This window comes from Protopterus annectens, chromosome 16.part0 (assembly GCF_019279795.1).
Source record: "Protopterus annectens isolate FY-2018-M chromosome 16.part0, PAN1.0, whole genome shotgun sequence".
NCBI lineage: Eukaryota > Metazoa > Chordata > Ceratodontiformes > Protopteridae > Protopterus > Protopterus annectens.
The window spans coordinates 31,447,614-31,466,004 of NC_056750.1; the positions used below are offsets into that span (position 1 = coordinate 31,447,614).

At 40.1% G+C, this 18,391-nt stretch overlaps 1 protein-coding gene across 1 annotated transcript in view; it reads left to right on the forward strand.

Annotated features, from left to right (window-relative positions):
* Positions 1–18,391, forward strand: part of CFAP77 (cilia and flagella associated protein 77) — a 2,131,249-nt gene that overhangs the window by 1,032,181 nt on the left and 1,080,677 nt on the right. The window lies entirely within an intron of this gene.

The following is an 18,391-nucleotide window of genomic DNA, read 5'->3' on the forward strand; positions in this document are numbered from 1 at the left end:
AGCCAGCTGTTTCTTGCTCCCTAAAATTTCTTTCTTGGAAAACATTATTCCTAGTAGCGATTACATCGGCCAGGAGAGTGTCTGAACTTCATGCTCTTTCGGTTCGACCCCCCTATTTGGTCTTTCACAAGGACAGAGTATCATTGAGAACTAATCCGACCTTTTTGCCTAAGGTTGCCTCAAAGGCTAATTTGAATCAATCCATTGATCTCCTGTATTTTTCCAAACTATTCAAACAGATCGGAACAAAAATTACATTATCTTGATGTCCACCGCCAACTCAGATATTATTTGGACAGAACTAAACAATTTAGGAAATCCGATAAACTCTTTGTTTCCTATGCGGATAACAGGAAAGGCCTTCCTGTCTCTAAAGTGACTTTATCTAGATGGCTTTCTTCTGTCATCTCTGAAATTTATCTGCTCAGGGGAAAACAGCTGTGCTCAAAACCTAAAGCACATTCAACTAGGAGCTTAGCTACTTCTACAGCCTTTCAAGCTAGACTTCCTTTAGACACTATTTGTGCAGCGGCCACTTGGGCCACTCCTCATACTTTTGTTTCCCATTACAAATTGGACTTGGCCTCCAGGGACAGAACCAGTTTTGGCTCTACAGTCCTCAAGAGTCTGTTCCGTTGAGCCACCCAGTTTAGAGGTGCTAGGGACGCGGTCCCATCAAGCAAGAATGAAGGCGAGATTGACAACTTAACATTAAGAAGTTATGTACCTACCATAACGTTCCATGTTAGTTGTCTTCTCGCCTTCTTTCTTGCACCTCCCTCCTTCCCCCAGGCCTGGACAGACCTTTCTACAAGAGATTGTTATGCTGAAGACCATTCAGAACTGGTCCTTCTTTCATCCTGTAGGCTTTCTTTCTTCCTTTGGGAAGTATTTATGCTTGGTGCTATTGCCCTTTGTCATCAAACGAGATCTGGGTACTTACCGCCTTGCATCATGGGATATGGGGCTGCCTCAAGCTGGTAAAAGTGACTCTCGAGCTTAGCAAGTGCCGAGTCGGAGCCGAGGATCGGCACCGAACCCATCAAGCAAGAAAGAAGGCGAGAGAAGACAACTAACATGGAACGTTATGGTAGGTACATAACTTCTTATTCGACTAGGTCCATGGCAACTTCTTCAATGTTCCTAACCAGGGCTTCCATGGACAACATATGTGCAGCTGCAACGTAGGCCAATCCACATGCCTTTATTACTCATTACAAATTAGATCTGGTTTTGAGGGGAAGAGCAGCCTTTGACTGAACTGTGCTCAAGAATATCCTTCCTTAGAGGCAACCCAGGACAAAAGAAATTATAAAGATAGATCAATTATTTGTGTCCTTTGCAGATCCCAAATTGGGAAAATCGGTTGCAAAGGTAACCTTGCAAGATGCCTGACAGATTGCATGTCATTTGTATACCGCAAGTTAAGTATCCTTACCAAAACCTTTAAGAGCCCATTCAACTAGGTCCATGGCAACTTCTTCAATGTTCCTATCCAGGGCTTCCATGGACAACATATGTGCAGCTGCAACTTGGGCCAATCCACATACCTTTATTACTCATTACAAACTGGATCTGGTTTTGAGGGGAAGAGCAGCCTTTGGCTGAATGGTGCTCAGGAATATCCTTCTTTAGAGGCAACCCAGGATTTTAGGTAGCTGGGGAATCTGTACCAACAGTTGAGGAAAGAATGAAAATTGACAACATCAGTTATGTACTTACCATAATGTTCCATCTGTGTTGTCCATTTTCATTCTTCCTCAGTCTCTCACTCACCAAACCCAACCCTTTTCACAGTTAACGTCTGGAAGAACGAGAGAGCATAAGGACATCACAGTCCCTCATGTTAAGCTCCAGGAATGGCTTTCTGCTGTCAGGATTATTATATTGGTACTTCCTACTTTATGTAAAACAACAAACAAGATTTGAGATATGTTAGGGGTTGGTGCGTTATGGGTAAGGGAGGAGTTTGAGAGTTTTTGATGGCCACAAGCTAAAGTAATGGCAGAGTCAGAACAGTTGAGGAAGAATGAAAATGGACTACATAGATGGAATCTTATGGCAAGTACATAACCTTTTTTATTGTCTATGCACTTAAAATTTGTATGCTAAGACTTTTTTTTCTTAATTCCACAGCTCTTTCTATACTTGTTCTGTATTTATATTATATTTATAATGCTGCTCACTGAGCCTGGGTCATGGCAGAAAGGGATCAATAGACCAGCTCGCCTACCTAGTGAACAAGTAGTTAGTAAGTAAGTAAAGAAATAAATAAATAATGAAATGGCATTATTACCACATAAATAAAGTGCACAACAAAAGGGGAAAAAGTGCTACCTTTATTTAAGACATCCTTCTCCAAACACCATAAAAGGGAGTTAAACTTGATTAACAAAAATTTCAAGTATTCATTAAAAATTTCAAGGCTATCTATGAATTAAAAATTGCCACTTCTATTGAAGACTATCCATCACATTCTTCAACTGTATCAGAAATGTCAGTACTCAGTTCTGCCCTGAATTAATATTAATTGGCTCTGCGTATTCTGATCCTAAGGCCACCACCAAGATCCTTGCTGACTAATTGAGACAAATCGAGCTCCAACATTAGTCCACTAACCCAACCTTTAGTCCCCTCTGATATCAAGTTAACTCCTCTTCCCACATATTAAAAACAAAATAACCACTTCCATGGGGCTGGGCAGTATACTTGTGTGCCTGTTAATAAACTCCAGATGTAGCTTTTCTCAACCCTTCATCCTTTCTAGCCTTAGCTTCTTCGCTACTTAAATAACTGACACTTAGCAAACTGCTAGAATGGTTCCACTATACAAGGGTGGATGCACTACATATCAGGTGATTTCAACCCCGTAGGTCTCATGAGCATCATTTGAAAGGTCATGGAATGTATCACAGCACTTCTCTTAACTGATGATAGAAGTAACCTTCAGTCTCTTGATCCAAACCAGTTTGACTTCATTGAAGGTAGGTCCTGTCTAATCATTCTAATCAATTTCTTTGATAGGGTCACTAAAACCATATGGTGGGACAACAACCTGTCCACACTGCTACCCAGCACCACAGGAGTCCCACAAGGTTCCATTTTAGGTCCCCTCCTATTCTCCATTTTCACCAATAACCTCTACAGCATCTGTCAAGATGCAACAGTTATACAATACGCTGATGACTCAGCACTTGTCTGTTCAGCCAATGACCCTCAGAAACTCCTCTCTATAACCCAAAAAGCCTTCCATACCACCAAAAACTGTTTTCTTAACAAAAACCTAATGCTAAATCTCCAAAAAAAACAAACTGTTGCTATTTACACCTAACAAATCTACAACACTACCCAGCCCATTTAATATTGTGTCCAAGGATGAGACTGTCATCTCCCCTGAGACTCGCCCTAAATTGCTAGGCGTGACCATTGATAATAATCTCAAATTTGATCAGCATATAAATCAAGCCATTAAAAATATCCACAAAAAACTGGGCAGTCTATATAAAAATAAACCATTTCTAACATACCCTGCTAAGATAACAATTGCTCAAACTCACCTCCTCTCCATACTATTTTATGCCTCTCCCATTCTCACCAACTTACCCAAAACCAAAATTGTCAAACTCAACACCTGTTACAATCAAATTTCAAAATTTGCTGCCAGTGCCCCCTACCGAGCCCACCACTGCCATTCCCTAAAAACAACTTGGCTGGCTTGAATTCCCTAATCTCCTAAACTATCATCAACTTTCCTTTGCCCATAATCTTCTACTACTCCCAGACAAAACTCTAGCTCTGGCCAATCTACTAGAACTACAAGCTAAAACTAGACAACTTTGCTCTACCGAAAAAAATTAATCAAGGTCACCAAGACCAACAACACAACAGGAGACTCCCTCTTCCCTAACTACATAGGCAAAATTTGGAACACCCTACTTACTGCTATTACCTCAGCAGGTTCAAAGATTACCTTTAAAAGACTCCTGAAAGAACACCTGAAGCACACATGGATATGCACATGTTCCCCACCTGGCTGACTCCCCTTACTCTTGCCATCTGACTTTAGCTTCATCACCAAAAGAATGCAACTTCTCTAGCTTCCTTCCAGTTCCACCTCTAATTCTATCCCCTTAGTCAATACCCGTATGTCACTGCTAGGACATTCTGTTATCTGTCCACTACATTTTCCCTTTACACCTCTACTCTTACTCTATACTTAAGCTACTTACTCCTCCTGCATTTCTTACTTAACTTGTTATCCAGTTTCCCATCTCGCTGTCTTCTCCTGCTACTGTACTCCCTACTGTGTCTAATCTTTGCTCTCTTTGCTGCTATATTCCCTACTGTGACTAACTTGCTCACAAGTCAACTGTATAAGCAAAAAATGCAACCCCTACTAACAGTGTTCACCATTATGTAATGCCTTAACCTAAAGCTGTAAAAGATGTGTTCAGGCTATGTAAATATGTTAAGCTTCAATGTTATGTTACTAGTCAATGTTAAGTTTGGTACTATCTATGTAAATTTGAATGTTTCTGTATACACCTTATATTTTTCTTAAAATTTAACTGTGGAGCTTTTCTCCCCAGGCTTCCGCTGAAAATGGGCATGCATCCAGTCAGACTTTCCCGGTTAACAAATATAAAATAATAAAATAAATAAATATTATACAATGGTAGCTCATTAACATTCAAAAATGTGCATACTGATTGGTCAGCCCAACCAGCGTACCAATTATAAATCGAGTGTATACCAATAGAAAAAAGTCCAGTTGCCCTGACTTTCTTCTGTTAATATATGCTAAGGCTTTCCAGTTTTCTTGAGCTAAGAGGTCAAGAGGTATGTACAGAGGGCAAAGAAAATAAGGTACGTTATACAAAACTAAAGAAACATACCTGATTAGTTTTACGCTTGTTCATACCTCTAAACTGTCCAGATTTCACAGTTTCTTTATTTAAAAAAAAAAAAAAAAAAGCAATAGAGATCTTCCTTTCTCTGTTGGCTGCTTTCCAAAACATCGATGTACTGCATAAACGTGGAAAAACAAGTCCCATACACATGCACCCTTGTGATTAAACCACACCGACCGTGGGCAAATCTTCAATATACCACACCAAATCATCGGTTATTGCTACATCACCCCACACTTTTTATCTGGATCTAGCTAAGGCAACTTTACTCATATCTTATCAGACCCATTATTGAATGTAATGCACCCAATGGCATGTATTTATCTAAACATATCACACAAGATCAGTGGCCTCAAAAATTTTAGATCTGATACTATCTTTTTCGTCCGTTCCTCAGCAATTGGATCTGACTTCAGCCACTTTTTCAGGCTTGAGGATCCATGGCTTAGGCTCTTTCCTTTACCCATAATCCTCATCCAAACCCCAGACTGTAGAATGTGTGTGTGTGTGTATGTGTGTGTGTGTGTGTGTGTGTGTGTGTGTGTGTGTGTGTGTGTGTGTGTGTTTGCTTTTGTTTACTGTTTGTGCGATCTCAGAGTTAGCATACATAAGTAGGGAGGTGTGGGGGGTGCAGGGGGGCTTGCCCCCCTGCTTATTTGTGTTGTAGGTTTGTGGATGTGTGTTGTTTTGTTTGTTTATGTTGTGATGTGGGTGTTGTATATGTGTGGTCTGGTGTGTGCTGTGTTTTAGGTGTTTTGAATTTCGCATTTTTGGGCTTCGCGGTTTTGGTGTTTTGATGATGTGTGGATTCGATTTCATGGTCTCGAAAAACTGAAATTCGAGATTTCAGTATTTCGAGATTATGAAGTGAATCCATATATATATATATATATATATATATATATATATATATATATATATATATGTGTGTGTGTGTGTGTGTGTGTATATATATATATATATATATATATATATATTTGTGTAGATGCATATTTCCTTTCCTAAGAGTACCTTCCTCCTTAGACCTTTGATTAAGGATCCCACTCCTGCTTGGGATCTTATACTACTCTTACAGGCTTTGACACCAGCAGCCAAAGTGAACCCAAAATTCTTGTCTTGGAAAATCATTTTTCTGGTTGCCATTACTTCAGCCAGATATGTATCTGAACTCCAAGCACCATCTTCTCAACCTCCATGTCTGATTTTTCACAAGGATAGGGTTTCCCTGTGAACCAGTCCCTCCTCTTTACTAAAGGTTACTTCAGAGGCAGTACTTAATCAAATGATTAATTTGCCAGTTTTCTTTCCAAAATACACTAATAAGGGAGAGTACATATTGCACCTGTTGGATGTACGGAGGCAACTCAAAAATGATCTCCATAAAACACAAGCTCTCAAAAAATCTGATCAGTTTGTTGTTTCATTTTCAATTACTAAAACTGGGCAAGCTGGTTTCAAATGTAACCTTAGCCAGGTGGCTCACTTATTGTATTTCTTATGTATACAAGGATAAAGATTTGACCATACTGAGGTCTTCAAGGCTTGTTCATATAGATCCATTTTCACTTCTTCTTCCTTCTTGTCCAGAACTTCAGTAGATGATATCTGTGCTGCAGCGACCTGGTCCAATGCTCATACTTATATTGCGCATTACAAAGTGGATATTTTTTCCAGGGATAGGGAGGCTTTTAACTCTGCTGTTCTCCAGAATATCTTTCCATGATGATGTCCCTGGGTTTCTAGCAGCCAGGGACTCTGTCTCAGTCATTGAGGAAAAGACGAAAAAGATGTCAGATACAAACGTTATGTATTCACCGTCATGATGCATGTGTGTTGCCTGTTTTTGTCCTTCCACAACACCCCTCCCTCCATTTCCCCTTCTATGTCATGGAAAATGTCTAGACAGACTTCTGGTATCACCTATGAGATATACCTAAAGATATTTTACCCCCTTTCTCTACTCTAGACTTAGATATTCTCTAGTTGTTTCTTACCAGCTCCTGCATTTGTACCCCAGTTTTAGAATTGATACTATGTCATTAGTCCTTAGTAATTTGGCACTAATGGCAGACTCAATCTGAACTAATGTGGAGTTTGGAGGCATAATGAGTAAGGGGAGGAGCCAGAACTATGGATCCTAAATCTGAAAAAGTATCCTAAAGTTGGATCTGAAGTCGGATCTGAAACCCTTTCATTGAGGAAGGATGAAAACAGACAACACAGCTCCATCATTATGGTGAGTACATAACTTGTCCTTATTAGGAGAGACTAGCAGCCCTTTCTCTGTATTCAGTCTCTTACAGACTCTTCCATGGAGATCTATATTTAGTCTTTTGTGCCATGAAAGGTGCAACCCTATTTGATCTCCTTTTCCTTCACAGAAGTAATGGCTCATCTAATACCCAGTTAAAGGAACTAAAATTCATCAGCAGATAAATAAGATATGTTAGCATGATAGATTCATATCCCAACGTATCCACCCCTGGAACAAACTTCCATTACATGTCAAGCAAAGTAGCACTCTTGCCACCTTCAAGGTAAACCTAGTGTAGCTCCCACTGTATTTCATTGTAGAAGTAATAGACTGTAGTTTTCCATTACACCACAAGGTGGAGCTCCTTTTCAGGAATATAAAAGGTAATTTGGAAAGTGAAAGAGAAGTCTGGAAAAGCTAGCTGAAGGAGGGAAGACTGAAACACGTAGCTGAAGGGAAAAAGGGCCTTGCAGCATGACTGGATTTTCTTTTCTAGTGTTTTGGGACAGGGAAGTGAGGTAGCAGATTGTGTCTGTCTCTTGCTGAAATCCTGGATGATGGTATTTTGTGGAATCAGGACAGATGTCTGAAACCAGTAGTTCCATGCCTGCTATGATTCAGCAAGAAAAGGAGTTCTTTTGGGCCTAGTATCGAGAAGCCATTGATGATTAGCAGAGTTCTGGCAGGTGATTTTTCTACTTTTCTCATCAGAAGAACCACGGCGCCTGGTCACTAGGATATTCTCGATAGAGTGGTGAGAGACTCTGGCCATCATTTTATATTTTTATAAGATTGTGGTCCCCCCCCCAAATGTTTTGTGGATTACAAATAACTGGGATCCATATGAGCTCCAACTTGTGCCCCATCATGCAGGCAGCAAGACTGTAAGTAGCCACTGGCCAGTGAACAGGGTATAATAGAGTGTTTCATAGTGGGTCTGTTCAGAATTGATCAATGGGGTAGAAGGTGTTAGTACTGCTCAATGACATTGCATTTTCTCATATTTGTATTGTTGCATTGTAAATCCTCATTGTTCAATGACATTGCATTTTGCTCATGTAAGTACTGCTGCCTTCAAGAACTTTGCTGCTCAATGACATTGCATTTTCTCATATCTGTATTGTTGTATTATGAAGCTTTACAGCTCATTGATATTGCCTTCTTTGTGCATGTTTGAATGTGTTAATCATTGCTCTGACTTCTGCAAGAAGAGTGTCTGAGTTACAAGCTCTTATGGTGATTTAACCTTATATAATCTTTCACAAGGATAGAGTAACTTTGAGAACAACCCCTCATTTATGCCTAAAGTGATTTCAGAGTCTATACCTGTTTTCTATCCAGAACCAAAAGTGGGAGAAATAATTCAACACACTCTGGATTTCTACAGGCAGCTCAGATAATGTATTGTCAGGGCAAAATCCTTCCGAAATTCTGAGCAACTGATTATTTTCTGTGAAGGTAGAAAAGGACAATCAGTGTCAAAACAGATGATTTCTAAGTGGCTGTTTCACACTGTTGCCTTTTGTTACTCTCATCGTAACAAAACATTTTCAGCAAGCTCTATAGCTTTATGGGAAGGAGTGGACTTTAGAAATATATTAGAGGCAGCATCTTGCTCCCACCAAGTGCTACTTCTTTCTCTAGGTCCAAAGCAGGCTTTGCTAGGACTGTTGTCCAGGGACTCACGGACTCCAATCTTTCTTCATTCTCCCTCTCTTTCTAAGCTCAGGTGTTCTACCCATATAGCTTTGTCTACTGCAGTGATCTAACAATGAACATAGTAGTGTAAGCAAACTTACTATAACTGTTGATGTTCACATAGATCACTGTTGTGGTAGGAACAGCCTCCCTCTTTTCCATTCTTTTATTATGTTTTATGCCAGGTTGTAGATAGTTTTCCCTTTCCTTTGCTCTTAGCATGTACTTAGCTGTCAGGGTTCTATCTTCCTGTATCCTGAGGCTAAAAAGGTCTGAAGGTTTTGAGCTCTAACGACTGAATTTATTCCACTCTCCTCAAGTTGTTCTACAGATAGGATGCATGACAGCTGCTGTTAAGCTTTGGAAGCTATATTGAACACAAAAACAATTCCAGTGTAAGAAATCACTTAATAGCAGCTTCAGTACAATGAAACTTCTTTAATAAAACACAAAGCTTTAGGACAAATGTCCTTCCTCAGTGTGAACAAGCAGAACAAAACACTTACTTTTCCTTTTATAATGAAGCTTCCTTACAATGGATTTTTTTTTGCATTTGATATTGTTGTGACAGTGAAGGTTTACCATTGTGCTGGTCCCTATTTTGTTAAGCTTTGGAAGCTAGCTAGTTGTCATATGTTTGTCAGGATATAATCCATATAGCTTAGACTACTGCAACAGTGGTCTGTGCAAACATTTACCGTCATGGTAACTGTATTTACGCAGCTGTACGTTTTGTATTTCAGGAATGTCATGAAATGAAAATATAACACGCAGATTGTATGCACTCTGTCTATTATTGCATACTTCGAGAATCCCTAATCTAGTCAAGCTTTCTGCATTGTTTTCACTTCTTCTAGATGATTCTTGTGCCTTTCAGACTTGCGTAAGACTCTGGGTGCAGTCACCTCCATGAAGTGGAGAGATAAAAGCCTGACTATGGCACAGGTGAACTCAATGTGACCGTGGCTCAGGTGCCTGTAGGAGCTAGCCTGACAGGATGGGAGTGAACGGTTACTGCTGGCTTGTCCATGCTGGGGGGGATGCAGCTGTGGCTCATCACATGGGTGACATCTAGTAGGAGCACTAGGTGTTTAGCCAGTGGTGCTCCAAGCCAGCCGAGTTCTGTAAAAAGTGCATCCACAATAAGAAGTTGAGGGGGAACTAATACGCAGAGGCACACTTCCCATTGGGTAGTAGTGATTGTAGACTCAGAGAAGCTGTCAGGAGAGAGGGGGGCACTCACAGGGAGGAGAGGGTAAGCTGCACCCCAGGAACAATACGCTGGCCCACTCCTTACTGTGTAACTCTTGCTGCTGGTGGGCTCTCACTTACCCATCTCTGGTCCTGCTAGAGCGACTGGGCCCACAGGATGAAGACAGAGGAGCCATTAGGCAAGGCCTGGAATAAAGGATGAAAAAAATCCCTCAGGAGGTGTATGACAGTACTATTTCTTTGTACTGGTTAAATCAAAGGTGTAATAGAAAATCATCCAAATAATACAATAGCCTGGTTCTGTGGTGCAGAGGATAGTGCACTGCCTATGACCCAAGTGGCCGGGGTTTGATTAGCAGCCCCAGCAGTGGAGGAACTGGTCAGAGAGGGAGAGGAGTAAAGGGTTATGGCTTACTTGGCTGTCCTGGGGAAAGGGCTGGGTGTGAGCACACAAGATGTTGCGATTTCTCAGGTGCAGTCTAGAGAAACCACTACCCATGCTCAAGGACAGAGGACTGGGCTGCTTGATGAAGTGAAGGGGGTCCAGTCTAATGCAGCATGTCCCATCTTCCTTCACAATCTGAGTATATGTAGTGGGATGGTAGGGGATAACAGAAATAGCTGAACCACTTAGTTGGTTGCCTAAATGATGGCTCCTCCCAGGTGACCATCATTCTGGTAATGAGGAATGAATGGGACAAGTGGTCAGGAAGGGGCTTATGACTGGCATGCAGCAGCGGTAAAATACCAGCAAAAGAAATAATTGTCCACATAATCTTAAGAATAACAGCAATACAGAGGTTAGACATAAGAAACAGGAGTTGGTAAACCCTGCTATATCTGGATAAGACTGCTACATGTACTTTAATTGGGTCTACTTCAACCCATCAAAAACTCACTTGAACGAATTCCAGATAAATGAGTCCAGTTCAGCAAAAGTGCATTTACACAATAATGCACTTTCATGAAAAACACATCACCAAAGAGTATCTGCTGGTTCCGGGATCCTGTGGTGGTGCAGGTGTATCCATTGTTACATGGTATATGGGAGAGGAACCTTTAATGTTTATATCAGTTGTTGTTATGGATCGTGGTACATTGAGGATAAGGGAATACTTCCTTTTTTCCAGTGTAGTGCAGTCTCAGAGTTAGTATATATAAGTAGAGGGGTGTAGGGGGGCTTGCCCCCTGCATAATTGTGTTTGCTATATATTTTTTTCTTTTTATTCTTTTGCTTTTTTCATTCGATGATTTGTTTTTCGCAAAAGTGCATTTCCGTGTAAATGCACTTTCGCTGAACTGGACTCGTTTATCTGGAATTTGTTCAGGTGAGTTTTCGATAGGTCGAAGTAGACCCACCTTAATTTCTACATTGTGTCTGTGTGTAGCAGTATTAACAATACTACGTAGTGTGGCAAAAATCAGTCTGCCCTTCTTTTACATTGTTAACTATGTTTAGACATATGACTGCAGTATTTAACACTGAAGTAATAGAAGCCCTGACTTTGTTTTGGCTTTTATCACTATTGTCCATGTTTTCTGTGTATAAAATAAGTAATCTATTTAATGTGGCAAGTAATCCTTATTTCCTTTAATTGTTAATTGAAATGTTTATAAGAAACATGGTTATTTAAACAGTACAAATTCAGATTAATTGCGGTCATCATAGTCGTGCATTTACTGTAGGTATTTTAAAGACATTTCTTTGTAATTAAAGTGATAATTACTGACACACCACCAAAGCAAGGTTGTAGAAAAGTATCCAAGAAACTTGTACGTACCATATCACTTCACTGTTTGTACTGATAGTACAAGTGTCTGCTTACACATACAGAATATAGGAATATTTCGTAATAGTAACGTTCAACACCAGATCATATCAATATGGCAGGCTGTTATGGCCTAAGGAAAGTAATGGAACACTCCATGAGAAGCATGGTCTGAAATAAGCCTGCTAATATTTCTTCACTGTAAGGTAACTGCATCTAACATTGTGGTAAGTAAACACAAATCATTTGTAAAGCCTCCAGTGTTGACTGCGTATTACCAGAATATGTTCTGCTCTTTTTCCACTGACAAGCACATTGGTTTCAGCCACTAGAAGGATTTGTTTCAACAAAAAAGCAGCAGCACTTGCATTCTGCCTTAATGCTTGTGGTTAGCAGGGGCTGAAAGAACTTGATTCTTCTAGACAGCTGTTTGCTTTTTTAGTCTGTCAGGCATTTCATTTCAAGGAATGGAAAAGGACTTAACGCAGCTCCTGAGTCAAGGCAGCTGGATATACCATAATGTATGTGCCCTTAGCTATTTCAGCCACTCTGAACTAGTGGCTTGTGGCAACCTTCATGTGTAAACATGCTAGACTAGTGGCTTGAGGCAACCTTCATGTGTAAACATGCTAGACTAGTGGCTTGTGGCAACGTTCATGTGTAAGCATGATAGACATGCTTGTAGTCACTAGTGTGGATCATCCCAGCTCTAGTCACAAGTGCTTGAACACAATAGGTGGTGGACATCCGAGAAGGAGCGAGATGAGTCATACATGGCCTGTCAGTCTTCCCTCTTTGTTGACATGCAGCAACATCAGAATCCCCATGCCAAAGTGTCTGAGCTCATTCATGAACCTGACGGTAATGTGTATCCTCAATCTGTCATTTAGGAGCTGTTGTAACTGAATTACTGTGATACAAAGTATGGTGAGTTGAGCACAAGTTGGAGACCCTGGCATTCGCAGTGCAACAGCCTCCCACCTCCGTAGCCTTGTATTCCAAGTGCTAAGCAGTAGTGACAAATGTCATCTTTCTGTCCGACTGTCTGTAGTGGTTGTTGTACACATCCTTTCAGCCTTATACTGCCTAGTTAAGCATTTTGACTTTTAAGGGACTCATTTCTCATTTGAAATAATAGGTCACCAACTCTGCCAAACCTTCCTTGCCAGAGAGGTTGGATTCCTTCACAGAGGTCATGCAGCAGTGGCATTAACTGACATGTTGAACTGTTAAAACGTTGTCGCTGCAGCCAACAAATTAAAGGACTGACACAACACAAATCAAATTATGTAGCATAGTCCTTTCTCGATGATCAGAATATTGTACAGAACGTTCCGGCCATTTTGACTAACTGAATAAAACTTTTAAGCAAAAAGAATATTTCCCACTGCCTAGGAGTAGCTAGTGAAACCCACAAAGTAAAACAATGAACAAGCTACACCTCCATGACTGTACACTCAGAGACTTGATAAAATAAAAATGTAATCAAAGTGTTAAAGCGCTGCTGGAGAAATACAAAGTCCCTTAAATATCACAAACGATAAGCGCTTTTGATAAATCTTCATCAGATCGCTGATAATTTGGGACTGTGAATGTCTTTTAATACCCAAAGTTGAAAACGTTTTTCTCTCTTCCTTAACAATAGACCAGTCACAATTGTTTAAAAAAAACACACCCTCTTTTCAGCTAATAGTTGGTCTTCTAGCTTTCAGCTTTAATCTTAATGGAATCAACAAAACGTTCTCTCTTCCTTAACAATAGGCCAATCACAATTGTCTGAGATAGACACACCTTCTTTTCAGCCAATAGTTGGTGTTCTGGCTTTCAGCATTGGTCTTAATGGAATCACCGCATTTAGACCATAGGTTTATAGGCTCATAGGCTGGTACTAGGCTATCGGCCCTAGGACCTATACAAGCCTAGCCATAACAATTCCCTGGCTATTTCTTCCCACACTGTTTACTTCCCTGGACCCCTATCTAGCAGGGCGACTGACATGATCCCCTGTGTGAATTTCCTTTCTCCCATCCAATCATCAAGGTTCCTTTTGAAGAGGGCCAAAGAGGTGCTCTGCTTGACATGTATGGGCAGTCTATTCCAGAGTCTGGGGGGTCTCTGGATCAGGAACCTCTCCCTCCAGCGTGTGGCTCTGAGGGATTGGGATTTCTTTAAGTGTAGCATGTCCAACAGCTCTGGGTTTGACATGGCCTTGTATGTTAAGCAGAGATCGCCTCTGAGTAGACGATATGCGACAGAGTATAGCTGGAGTTTTTTAAGGTGGTCAGCTTAAAGCATCTGCTTTAGGCCTGTGATTGTTTTAGTGAGGTATTTCTGTGGCCTTTCCAGTTGTTACAGATGTCTTGAGAGGTGCATACCAAATAGGGGGTTGTATTCTATAATGGCTCTAATGAGGGATGAGTACAGTAGGACAATGACCTCCTTTTTTCTGGATGAAAAGCCCTTAGTGATGAGGTGTGCCACATAGAAGGATTTCCTGACTGTTGTGGCGATGTGGTTATTGAAGGTGAGACCACTGTCCACCTGTGTCCCTAATTCTCTTATCACACTTTTGGTGTACTGCCACCTATGTGATAATTCATGGGTACATGTTTTTTTACCTGTGTGGCCATTATTACCAGATTGTGGCAATCTTCCAGTATTGAGATTGACCATTTAGGGGGTGAGAGGGGGGTAAGGTTGGCACTGAATCGATCTGCCAGGATATTGGCAATGTCCTTGGGATCAGTATATTTAATGCCATTCTGTTGTAGCTCAGAGCAGATCTGAGCATTGCCATTTAGATTCTTGACATAGTTATAGAATGCCTTGTGGTTGTCTTTGGAATCTTTGGCAATTTTATTTTCATAACTAGCTTTGGAGGATTTTATGAGGGATCTCAGCTTCTTACTGAGGCTGATAAGGGAGTTTTTTGCATCCTGGGATTTTCCTCTTTTCTGCAACAGTTTTTTTCCTTTTGTTGTAAAGTTTGTTTACGGCAGGGGACCACCAGATTGGCTTCCTTTTTTTGGAGGAGAGCATCTTGGTTCTATTTGGGATGGCAAGATTCATGCATGAGTGGATGTGCTCATACAGTGCCTTAGTGTAGGATTCAGCAGTCGAACTTTCAGTTCTCGTCTGCATGGGTGTCATGAAGTTTGTAACTTCTGACTTGAGTAGCATGAAGTTGGCTTTGGAGAAGTTTTAATGGATGTTTCCTTACTAGGGGGTGGGGGTGGGGGTGGGATGTGGATGTTAAGGGTCATTAGCTTATGGTCTGACCTGGCCAATGAGGGGGTGACCATAGGTGTGGAGCATCGATTTCCCATGTTGGTAATGACCAGGTCTAGGATATTGGAGCCCCTGGTGGGACTATAGATTAGTTGATCCAGGGCATTGGAATTTATGAATTCCAAGAACCATTGAGCAAAGGTGTTGGTGCATGAGTAGTTTTCCCAGTTAATGGCAGGGTAGTTGAAATCACCCAGTATTAGGGTGTTTGGTTGTATATTAATATTTTCCAGTATGTTTAGAAAGGTGTAATGAGAGTCTTGGGGCATGGTGGGGGATCTGTAGCAAGTTACAATTTGGATTGCAGTCTTACCTAGTGTTAGTTGCACCTGGAGAATTTCAGACGCATTGTGTTGGGCAACTAACATGGTGGTGTGAATATCCTTGGTGACTATGGACACTCCTCCACCTTTAGTGTTTTGATCCTGGTTTGGTAGCCGAAAAGTGTGGTAAGAGTTGTAGCCTTAGATTTTTATCCATTTGATCTTGCTGTTTTCTGTTTGGTTATTCAAATCACCTTGTTTCATTCCCACAAAAATGTGTTCTATTACTTGGGCAGGACTCACTGGTAGATACTCTCCTATGCATATGCTATGTGCATAGACTAGTCTGGCTCTTCTAACCTGGTAAGTCAGCCATGGTCATTCCTACCTGCCTGCAGTTACAGAATTTCACAGTGCCAGAAAGAAAGCGCTAGCTGTGATTTATAATAAACTTGGAGTCTGCATTACCCACTTTTTTCTTCTTCTGTTTCACAACTTTGACAAACAACCTGGGTCTGCCCTCAGATTGTAGACAGATATCAGCTGTGCAGGGAATTCAACTCTCACTCTCTTCACAGAATCATTAGCAAAGGGAAATAAGCAAAAAGAAAAATACTTAAGGCGTACTTCCCACTTATCTTGCTAATTGTGCTTAATGCCTTACGACTAGTAGTTTTATGTTTTATAACTATGTTAAGGTGGAGTAATCGACATATCTGCTCTTTGAATGACTCTTCCTCTCAAAACACTTCCATCTCCATAGGTAGATTCCCTTTTGGGTTTTATACTTCTAGGCTGTAGTAACAGCTGAGAAATACCTATGATTAGTTATCCCCTAGTCATCCCCACACTATGAGAAACAACTACCGTACTCCATTAAAGTTGGGAACAAAATACACAGGATTACTGTCATACAATTATTAGCAGAGCCCCTTTTCTGCAAGCTCTCATTTCTGAACAGCTCATACATTTGCATTCACCTTTTTGAGGAAACTGCTACTCACAGACCTTGATTGCTTAACTCCCAAGAAAGTGGGAGTTGTGTCCCGCTTCATTTCCTTTCGCCCCCAATTCTCCAGCTACACCCTGGACCATCCAATATTTGCTTATTTATTTATTTATTTAGCATTTGTTTGCCAGGAAAGTCTGACTGGGCATAAATCCCATTTTCAGCGGTGGCCTGGGGAGAAACGCTCCAACATGCATAGTTCAATTAATAAACTACATAATATTATCACATGAAGTGCAGTAACAAATAGTAGAATCGGCATACAGGATAAATAAAGTCAGATCAGAAAATCATACAGTGATATAATCAAACTATTCCGGAAAGATGTTAACTTTTTCCTACAAGCATTATTCACTGATAAATTTATGTTAAACAATTATTTAATTCTGTTTAATACACCCATACCTTCATGTGTCAAAGAAAATGATTGCCCTCTTTTTTGGAGCTTTCTGTCATTTGCAAAGAAAGTGATCACAAAAAATTGGAAAAGTGTCTCAATTTCTTCAGTGAAAGAATTTTAAAATATTGCAACCAAAACTTGTCAACTAGAGGTACTGTCAGTTAAAGAACCACCAAAACAACTTCACTTAATTCATGGATGAAACTCAAGAGTCTGTTAAATTAACAAACAACGAATAAACTTTAATGAATTTCAGACGGAATCATAAATTATTAAAATGAATATACATGACATTTTTCTTGTATACATAGACACCTTGTAAATAGTTGATGTTACTGTTTTTATTGTTAATGAAGTACATGTTTTATATATTAATGTAAATTTCATATATAGTGTAAATTTCATATACAATGCTATAATCTGTAATTGATTTATATTATTCAATACAAATTTCTGAAGAAAAAAGAAAGAAAATCATGCGGTGAATATTAATGAACAATCATAAGATATTGAACACCTAGTAAAGTACAGTCAATGATAACAAATGGTAAAGATGCTAAGCATTTTAAATGTGGGCAAAAGACTAAGAGAAGGGAAAGAGATTTTGCAGTTTGGGGAGATTAGGAAATGAAGTTAAAGTGGGGAGCTATCAGAGAAGTAATTGGTGTTTTGGCTAATAAGAGAAGCCTACCAGCCTGTCCGCAGATAACTTACCTGCGGAATTCCTACAGCTGGCTGCAGAGGCTATAGCCTACCCTGTCACTATTCTAAGTAATAGGTCAATATCAAGGTACCCACTGTATGGAAGATCTCCCATATAATACCCCTGCATAAAGGTGGCAACTCCCTAGAGCTCAATAACTACGGACTGATTGTTGTTCTATCACCCTTGTCAAAAATGCTAGAAAGAGTAAATGTGAAGTTGTTCTATCTCACCATTCATTCTTTACTGATGGGTTCGGAGCCGATCCCTCAGCACCAAGTTGGCACCTACTACAAAGCTTGAGGATTTCAAGTAGCTCGAGGCCAAGTCCCTATCCCATGATGCACCTTGAGTTACCCCAGATCTAGTTTGCTGCTGCAACTGATCGGGCCAGTAAAAACGTTATTATTTTTCTATTTCCAAAAATTATTGTTAGTTTTTTGTTAGAATAGTTATATATTCAGGTTATATAAGCTCTTAAAGCTTTATCTGCAATGTTCCCTTCCCTGTGTGCTTTATTACCTTTATATTTGGCCTCGTTTTTTTTCCATAGGCCTTTTTAAATTTTCTGACTAAAAATTGTTTATTCAGTGACCTTTTTGCCACATTTGTTATTAGCATAGTATTGTGTGACTGCTTAGTGACTAGTGTTTATTCAGTGACCTTTTATCACTTTTTTCCTTAGAGAGTATCTCATAATTCTTTGAGTTAACTTGCTTGTTAAGATTATCTGCTTAGTTAATTTCTGTGTGTGTGCTTGTTAGCCTTAATTTTAGGCTTGTGTGCATATATTTAGCCTGTTTTTTATTAGAAGGCTTATTAGTCGTTATAGTTTGTCTTAGTTTAAAGGCTTGTATGTGTCTGTGCTTATAGTTAGCCTGTTTT